This window comes from Furipterus horrens, unplaced genomic scaffold, assembly GCF_987537825.1.
Source record: "Furipterus horrens unplaced genomic scaffold, mFurHor1.1.pri manual_scaffold_5, whole genome shotgun sequence".
Lineage (NCBI taxonomy): Eukaryota > Metazoa > Chordata > Mammalia > Chiroptera > Furipteridae > Furipterus > Furipterus horrens.
In genome coordinates this window covers 21,642,578-21,650,312 of record NW_028327175.1, presented here as the reverse complement: position 1 = coordinate 21,650,312, position 7,735 = coordinate 21,642,578, and the positions used below count along the sequence as shown (strand labels likewise).

General features: G+C 34.6%; 1 pseudogene; it reads left to right on the top strand.

The window, feature by feature from the left end:
- Positions 1-2,089: 2,089 nt before the first annotated feature.
- Positions 2,090-2,814, top strand: LOC150008262 (RWD domain-containing protein 1 pseudogene; annotated as a pseudogene).
- Positions 2,815-7,735: the final 4,921 nt, after the last annotated feature.

Sequence of the window (7,735 nt, the reverse complement as noted above, 5' to 3'; positions counted from 1 at the left end):
CAGTCTTCAACCAGAGATTAACTGCCCTGTAATAAGTTATTTGCCGTAATGTAATACTTTCCAGGAGCATTTTGATTTTCCATTTGGTTGATCCACAGGTTCTGTTTATCAAGTGGTATGCAATATTTTGTAGACAAGTTACTGCCACTCTTACTGAATGAACTTCCAAGGAGACATTCACGGGAATATTTATAGGTACATAAATACTATGAAGGAGAGGGCATCCTCTCATAAAATAATCTCATAAAATGCAACTTCTCATAAAATGATCTTACATTAATATACATATTAATAGACCTACGTGTACATTTCAGAAATAATTTTAAATTTCCAAAAATATACACATCTGAGGTTATCATTGGACAGAAATGTGCAATACTGAATTTGAACTAGGAGGAATATTATCAACTGTATTACAGTTCAAATCATTCAAAACACCTGATGTCAAAGAATAACCCGTAAATGAGAAAGCCCTGAGTGGGAGGCATTTGGGCTGGTCTCCATCACCCCTCTTCTGTTGTATCCATTAATGGGGTTTATTTAGTTAGTGTGGCACATTCTTTAAAGTAGTGGTGTTAATCCTAATGAGTTGATGTAACTATCTGCCTTCATAAAAAATTATGCTTTATGAAATACTCATAACAGCTTTTAACAGAGCAAGAAAATAAAATTAGTCAGACAATACTGACCACTGAATGAGCTGTGAAAATAAAGATAAGAAGATGAAAAAAATTGGAGGAGTACCCTGACGGGTGTAGTTCAATTGGCACACCAAAATGTTGTGAGTTTGATTCTTGGTCAGGGCACATGCCAACATTGCTAGTTTGGTACCCAGTCAGACCACATGCGAGAGGCAACTGATCAATGTCTCTCTTTTACATTGATGTTTCCCCCCTCTCTTCCCCTCTCTCTAAAATCAATAAGCATATCCTTGGGCGAGGATTTAAAAAAGGGTGAGGAACAATGAGCAGTGGGAGTCATTTTAGAAATGTTATACTTGAATTACCCATAAGGTGTTGCATGCAGAAACATGAAGACAAGTGAGGTCTGTAACTCACTAGGGAAATCTGTTTGGAGTTTCTGATTTAAAGTCAACACATATTTGTTATTATTTTTCACTTTATTGATTAGCACCAATGTAAGTGAATGTAACATATTGTTGCTTCATTATGAAGTTGATTAAAAGGTTTTATACTTAAAAAATTAACGTAACTTCTAACTGAAAATGTGCTGAAAATGGGCCTGTGGTATAGTACTCTAAAGAGACTGTTCACTTTACAAATGCAAACCGAAGGAACCAGGTTAGGGACTTGAAAGTCAGTCTTCTAATATTTCCTTCTCTACCTCCATCTTGGTTGTTATCAAATTACAGCTTTGATCTTTAAAAAGTTTCAGAAAAGTAAGAAAAAAATTAAAAATTTCCATCATTAGACAAAAGATGAAAGAAATGCAGAATATCATATTGTTAAGAATTACTGTTAAAAAATAATTACTGTTTAAAAAGATAATAGCAGTTTGTGAAACCCTTTGATTAGTCTTTGTTTCTTGGTGACCTGATTTCAATCCCAATATAATCAGAAGTGCCTAAGTATGTTCTATTCTGGAAAAAAAGGAGACACTCCGAAGTCCAAGAAATATGGCAATAGAAATTGTCTGCTGAAAGAACTAGTTATGATTTCTGAATAAGCACCAGAAATTAAAATAACACAAAATACAGAATGGCAAAACTAAGCCACAATCTTTTATTTAATGAAGGAAAAATTGGTAAGAATGGTGAAATATTGACATGAATTGTTTTATAAAAGTGATTTTGAGTCCTTCCAAAATATTAAATAATGGTTAAAAAGTATATTGGTCTGCATTCCAAAAATTCTTGCAAAGCTCACCCAATATTAAAAAATATATAATAATAATAACTATGGGACAACGGTAATAGCATAAACAAAAAATATATAAAACAATAAAAGACAAAAAATCTTTGTTTTTCTTTATGGTGAAGAGAGAAAAAATATTTGTTGGCTGATTGTAAAGTTAGGAAGCACACATTAGTTTAATATATATCTAGATATTTGCCACAGTGAGGGCCATGATGACACAATACAGTGAGGGGCAACACAACCAGCTAGAAGCTCTGGAGTCCATCTTCCCTGACTTCTTTACAATATTTGCAGAAAATTCTCACAGCTTCGCCATTACTGTGACACCTGAGGCTGTAGAAAATGATGAAATTATCCAGATGACCCTAGAGTTTACAGAATTGAGAAATACCCAGATGAAGGCCCCTTTATGAAATGTTCTTCCAAGAAAATGTGGAAGATATTGATGTCTCCAACATTTTAAAATGATTAACATTACAGGCAGGAAAAACCTTAGTGTAGTGATAATCTTTATTCCAGTGAGAGCTGCACAAGAAAAAATAAATGGAGTAGTAGATCAGATAAAAACTAGAAAAGAAGAAAAGAAACTAAAGAAAAAGAAGCTCAAGAAACCACAAAGCAATTATTTCATGGGGCTACTGTTACAAGAGAGAATTTCTTATGTTGAAAAGCCAAGTTTGATGCAAAACTCTTGGAAATTAGAAAGAAATAAGTGGAAGAAAAAGAACAAGAAGAAAAAAATTAAGTAAATGGGAAACAGCTATTTGAAACAGATCATAATCTTGACACATCTGATATCAAGCTCTTGGAGGATGCTGGAAACAAAGTGGAAGTAGATTAGTCTTTGTTCCAGGAAATGGATGACTTAGAACTGTGTCATGATGCTGATGATTCAGACTATAATCTTGCTGTTCCAGAGAGTGACTTGCCCGATTAATGGACTATGCCCGTCTGCAGAGAGGTTTGACTGCCACAGCATCTGTGGTTATGCTGAAAGCATGCTGATTTTCCTTTCTTTTTCACTAAAAAAAGAATTTTCAGGAGAATATTCTTCTGATAGCTTTCATCATTGGACTTAATAAACTGACCTTAAAATTTAATAAAAAGAATAAAGAATAAATGTTAGTGGAATAAATATACACTAGAGAAAGGAAAATTTGGAAGAGAAGAAACTCAGAAGTAATAAAACATATTGGTTATTTGACTATACACAGTGTTATACTTTTAATTTAAAATTATAGCATTATACAGCTTCAAAACAAAGTTATTAAGAGATATTCACATAGATGAAATTTTGGGATTTATATTGTTTAAGCACCTGCTACTTACTAAGAAAAAGATACAGTGTGATAAAAAATAAAATTGGCAAAGGTTTTGATTTCATGAAAGGGGATATCTCAAGAGAGTCCTCAAGCTCCCAATAGACTGAAGGAAAGATGCTCCATCTTAGAAGTTGTCAAAGAAATTGAATAAATATAACAATGACTTTTACTTCATATCATTAGGAAAGATAAATAAATGACACCAAATGCTTGCAGAAATATAATGAATGTTGTGTTCTCACATGTTGTTGTTAGAAATGTGCATTGGTAGTTTTTTTCAAAACAATCTGATAATAACAATTAAAATTAAACCATGTTCAGGATATAACTACTTGAGTGGAGGCTGAACTGTATGGGCATTCATTAGAGTGAGTACGTGTGTGTGTGGGAGTGGGGAGTAGGGAAACAGTAATAAAATAAAAGACAGAAATTGAAAATATATATGTATATACATCCTTTAGTCAAAAATTCTACTTTATACAAGAATATTTAGAGATGAAAGCATTGATATATAAAGTTATACAGTGATTACTTTTGCATGTCTTGTAGAAAATTAGAGACTTCTGGAATATCCATCAACAGAAAACCATTGAGTAAAAATAATATATTTTAATGGAGAATATTGTGCAGGTATTAAACATTATACATATTATATGCATTTGTATATATTTATCAAAAAGGCTTAGAAACATTGTCATGATATTGTGTTGAGAGAAATAAAATGTAAGAGAAGATCATACAGAATTATAACACTTTTGCCCCAAAATCTTTCTCTATATGTATTTATATAAAGAGAAATGTTGATATTAACTAAAAATGCAATGGCTTGTGGTGAGGGGAATGCAGAGTATCAAAGATAAGGAAGAAAGAAAGAAACCATAGCATAATGAATTATCACATCATTATGAAATCTAAATAAATGTTACATATGCAATAATTGTATTAAATTATAAATTATAGAATACAGTTGTATATGTGATGAAGTCTAAAAATTAACATTGACAGATTAAATGATTGACTACACAGAATAAAACTCTATGTAATTTTCTGAATGCATTTCTGCTATTTCAAAGTGCTTTGTATTATAGCATCAAAACTAGGTAATAATTGGAACAGCATTGTGTGATGTGCTTACTTCTTCAGAAAGGATGGAAGTGTTTTACTCTAGCACCCCACTGCCTCTCAGCATTTAAAAATGTATGAACACAATCAGAGAAGTGACATCACCTCTGTTAATTATCCAACATTTGAAGAGGTAGCTTATTGAAATTATTAAACCATTATTTCAATAAAACATACACATGCATGGATAAAACTTTCATGAGAATGTTTGAATAATGTTTAACATTGGAAAGTGACATTACAGGATCATAGTGTTGAGTGAACACGCTAGGGGAAGACAGAGGGAGTTATAGTCAGAGGCTGTGGATCCAAAATAATAGACTTGTCCAGAATGAAGATTTGTTGAAATCAAATCACTTTTTAGAGGGCACCATTTCTCAAATCATAGGGCTATTGATATGGAAACAAGCTGGGACAATACCTTCACATGACCATGTCAGGACACATCCCTTGTGTCAGTTGCGAACTCGAAGTGAGAGCAGCAACAAGCTGCATGCAAGCCTCCGTGAATGCCTTTTCCCACATTGCTATTCCCTTACTCTTCTCCTTGGCAAGCCTTGTATCCAGATGGTGTGAACTTGACAGTTTGTGAGTTTCTGCCATGGATATGTTCCTTTAAATTTTCAATAAAATTGGGCCCTCACCAGCAATACATCCTGTTCTCTTCCTTATTTTGGCTTTTAAGAACACTTTTCTTTTCTTTTTGTGGAAGAAAATACCACTTTTTGTTTGATGTCTAATGCTAGTATTACTTTCTTTCTCACATGCTTACAGTCATCCCAATAGAAATAGAGTTGAAGAATGGGATTAAAATGTTCATATTCACATTTTAATCAGGAGTCATCTGGTCAAATTTCTTGAATATTTATACTAGAACCGTGACATAATTTTTGTAGTAAAATCTTATTTTAATTATTTTTATAGCATAGAGTTATTGATATTATTGAGCATGCATCATATATATCTTTTATGGTTCAAAGTACCATAAACAAACATTTTTTAGATCATTAGTAATGAAAATAAGAAATGCAGTACCTTTTTTTTTTTTTAGCTGAGTTGTCTTAATGTCGTTGTCGTTGGCAGCCGTCCGTCTCGAGAGACGATGGTGTAGCTTCTTAAGAGTCTATCTGCACCGCCGAGAATGGTTGTGCAGTCCGACTCGGGAGTGACATGGTATCTGTCTCCTCCCGTGTTGAATCGACATCTTGCGATGACGCTGGAGTGTCCTCTCCAGTGAAGCTGAAGCTACAGAGCCTGGGCAGGGTGATATGGAGGGTCTGCTGTTGCCCATGCAGCAGACGCCCCCTCTCTTCGCAGCTGAAGGATCCAAGGGAAAGACAGAGTCAATACAGCTTGGCTTCAGGTGCGCCGCAGGAGTTGCCGGTGTTGACTACAACGTCAAACTGCCTTAGGGACTCCGGCTCCGGATTTTCTGTCGGGGTTTACTCCCTTAGCCCTTCCCCTGAAGAGGTATGCCGCAAGGCAGCGGAGGTTTTTTGGAGTCAGAGTTTTCCTTCTCTGATGTGCCCTGACTGGAAGATCGAACCAGCGACACTTAGCTCGCAGGCCCACACTCAATCCACTGAGCCAAACCAGCCAGGATAGAGAGTAAACCTTGTCTTAATGTACACATTAGGTAATAAAAGAGAACATTGATTGGAATATTTTAACATAATATAATATAGACTGACTAGAAGAATTATCTGGAATTAGAGTACTTATAGACTAAAATTAGAACAAATCTTACCAGTCATTAGGGTCAATGCTTTCCCACATCAGTAACATGTTATGTAATATCCTTGCCATTTAAGCATCAGATTTCCTTTGAAAGAACACAATCATCAGGAAGTTTGACTCAAGAAACATACATTTATATTTAAGAGAATTTAAATCTTTTTTTTGTGTGTTGTTGAAATATCTTTCTCTTTTTAACTTCTGTCCATTTGTATCACTCCATTTATTTGAGATATTCGAAGTTCATCTGCTTTCTTATTAGAAAAATCATTATAATTCAGTATATGTCAGGTTACATTTTTCTATATAGAATCGATTAAAATAACCAAATATTTTATCTGCTTCTCATACAGTATGCTTGAAGTGCAATATGTATCTTGGTAGTTCTGTAGTATATGGTTTTATTACACTGTTTAAAATTGGGATGTACAATGAACCTTAAGCCATGCATGGCTTTCAAGACAACCTCAAGTTTAGGAAAGTAGGGAACAGAAATATGATAGCCTGAATAATGACACTTAACACTTAAATGATATACCAACTGATATTTGGTGCCTTTTATTACTACGCTATGTGAGATATATGGGTCTGTACAGAAAGTATCCAGCCATTTAACGTGAATATATACAGTGCTAACTTTGCACTTGTTAATTTGTTCCAATGAGTGGTGAGTAAGTGACAATTGGTGAAGCATTTTCTCTTGTGGGGTGGTGGTGTGAATCATACAAGTTCTAGCAAGTGTGACAAATGGTGAGTGAGTGCCAAGTGCTGTAACGATTTTTCTTGTCAAAATGCAACGAGTACCAGGTTTAATGAGTTCTGAAGCCCACAAGTACAGAGGTACCACTGTATATATGAAGAGTTATTAAAATAATTATTTGGAAATGCAGCAGTTAGCCTGGACTATCCATATATTGAAGCTCAAATCCCTGATAATTTAGAATATAACTGTATTTGGTGTTAAAGCTTTTAAAAAGGTAAATAAGTTGAAACGGGGTCATTAGGATGAACCCTAAGCTAACAGGTCAATGTCTTTGTAAGAAGAGAAATGAGGATTGGGGAGAGATATACTAGGTATAGGAGGATGGACAGGTGAAGGCTCAGCTAGGAGATAGCCATACACCCATCGAAGAGAAAGGCCTCAGAGGAAACCAAACCTGTCAACACCTTGATCTTGTACATTAGCCTCCTAATTGAGAGAAAATGATTTTCTGATATTAAGGTCAGCCTGTTCATAAAATTTTGTTATGCCAGCCCTAGCAAGCTAATACACATGAGCTTTGATGCTCGTGAAAGGCCATGAGCCAAGGAATATAAGAAATGAAGCTACAGTGTTGGGAAAAGACACGCAAGTAGTGATTCCCCTGTAGTCTCTGGAGAGCCTGCCCAAACTCTGCCAACACCTTGATTTCTTCTCAGTGAACTTTACCAATTATTCAAGGAAGAACTAACACCTATCATTCTCAAACGATTCTGATATTTTCAAGAGAAGGGAAGAGTCGCAAGTTCATTTTATGAGGCCAGCTTTATCCTAATTCCAAAATCAATAGTTTTTCATACAATTTTGTCTGTGCTGCATATTTCACTGCTCATGTTTATATTTTTATTTTTTTAAATCTGTTTGAAGTATATCCTTTACACAGGACAAATATTTCAGACTTGTTCAACTGTACTGAAATT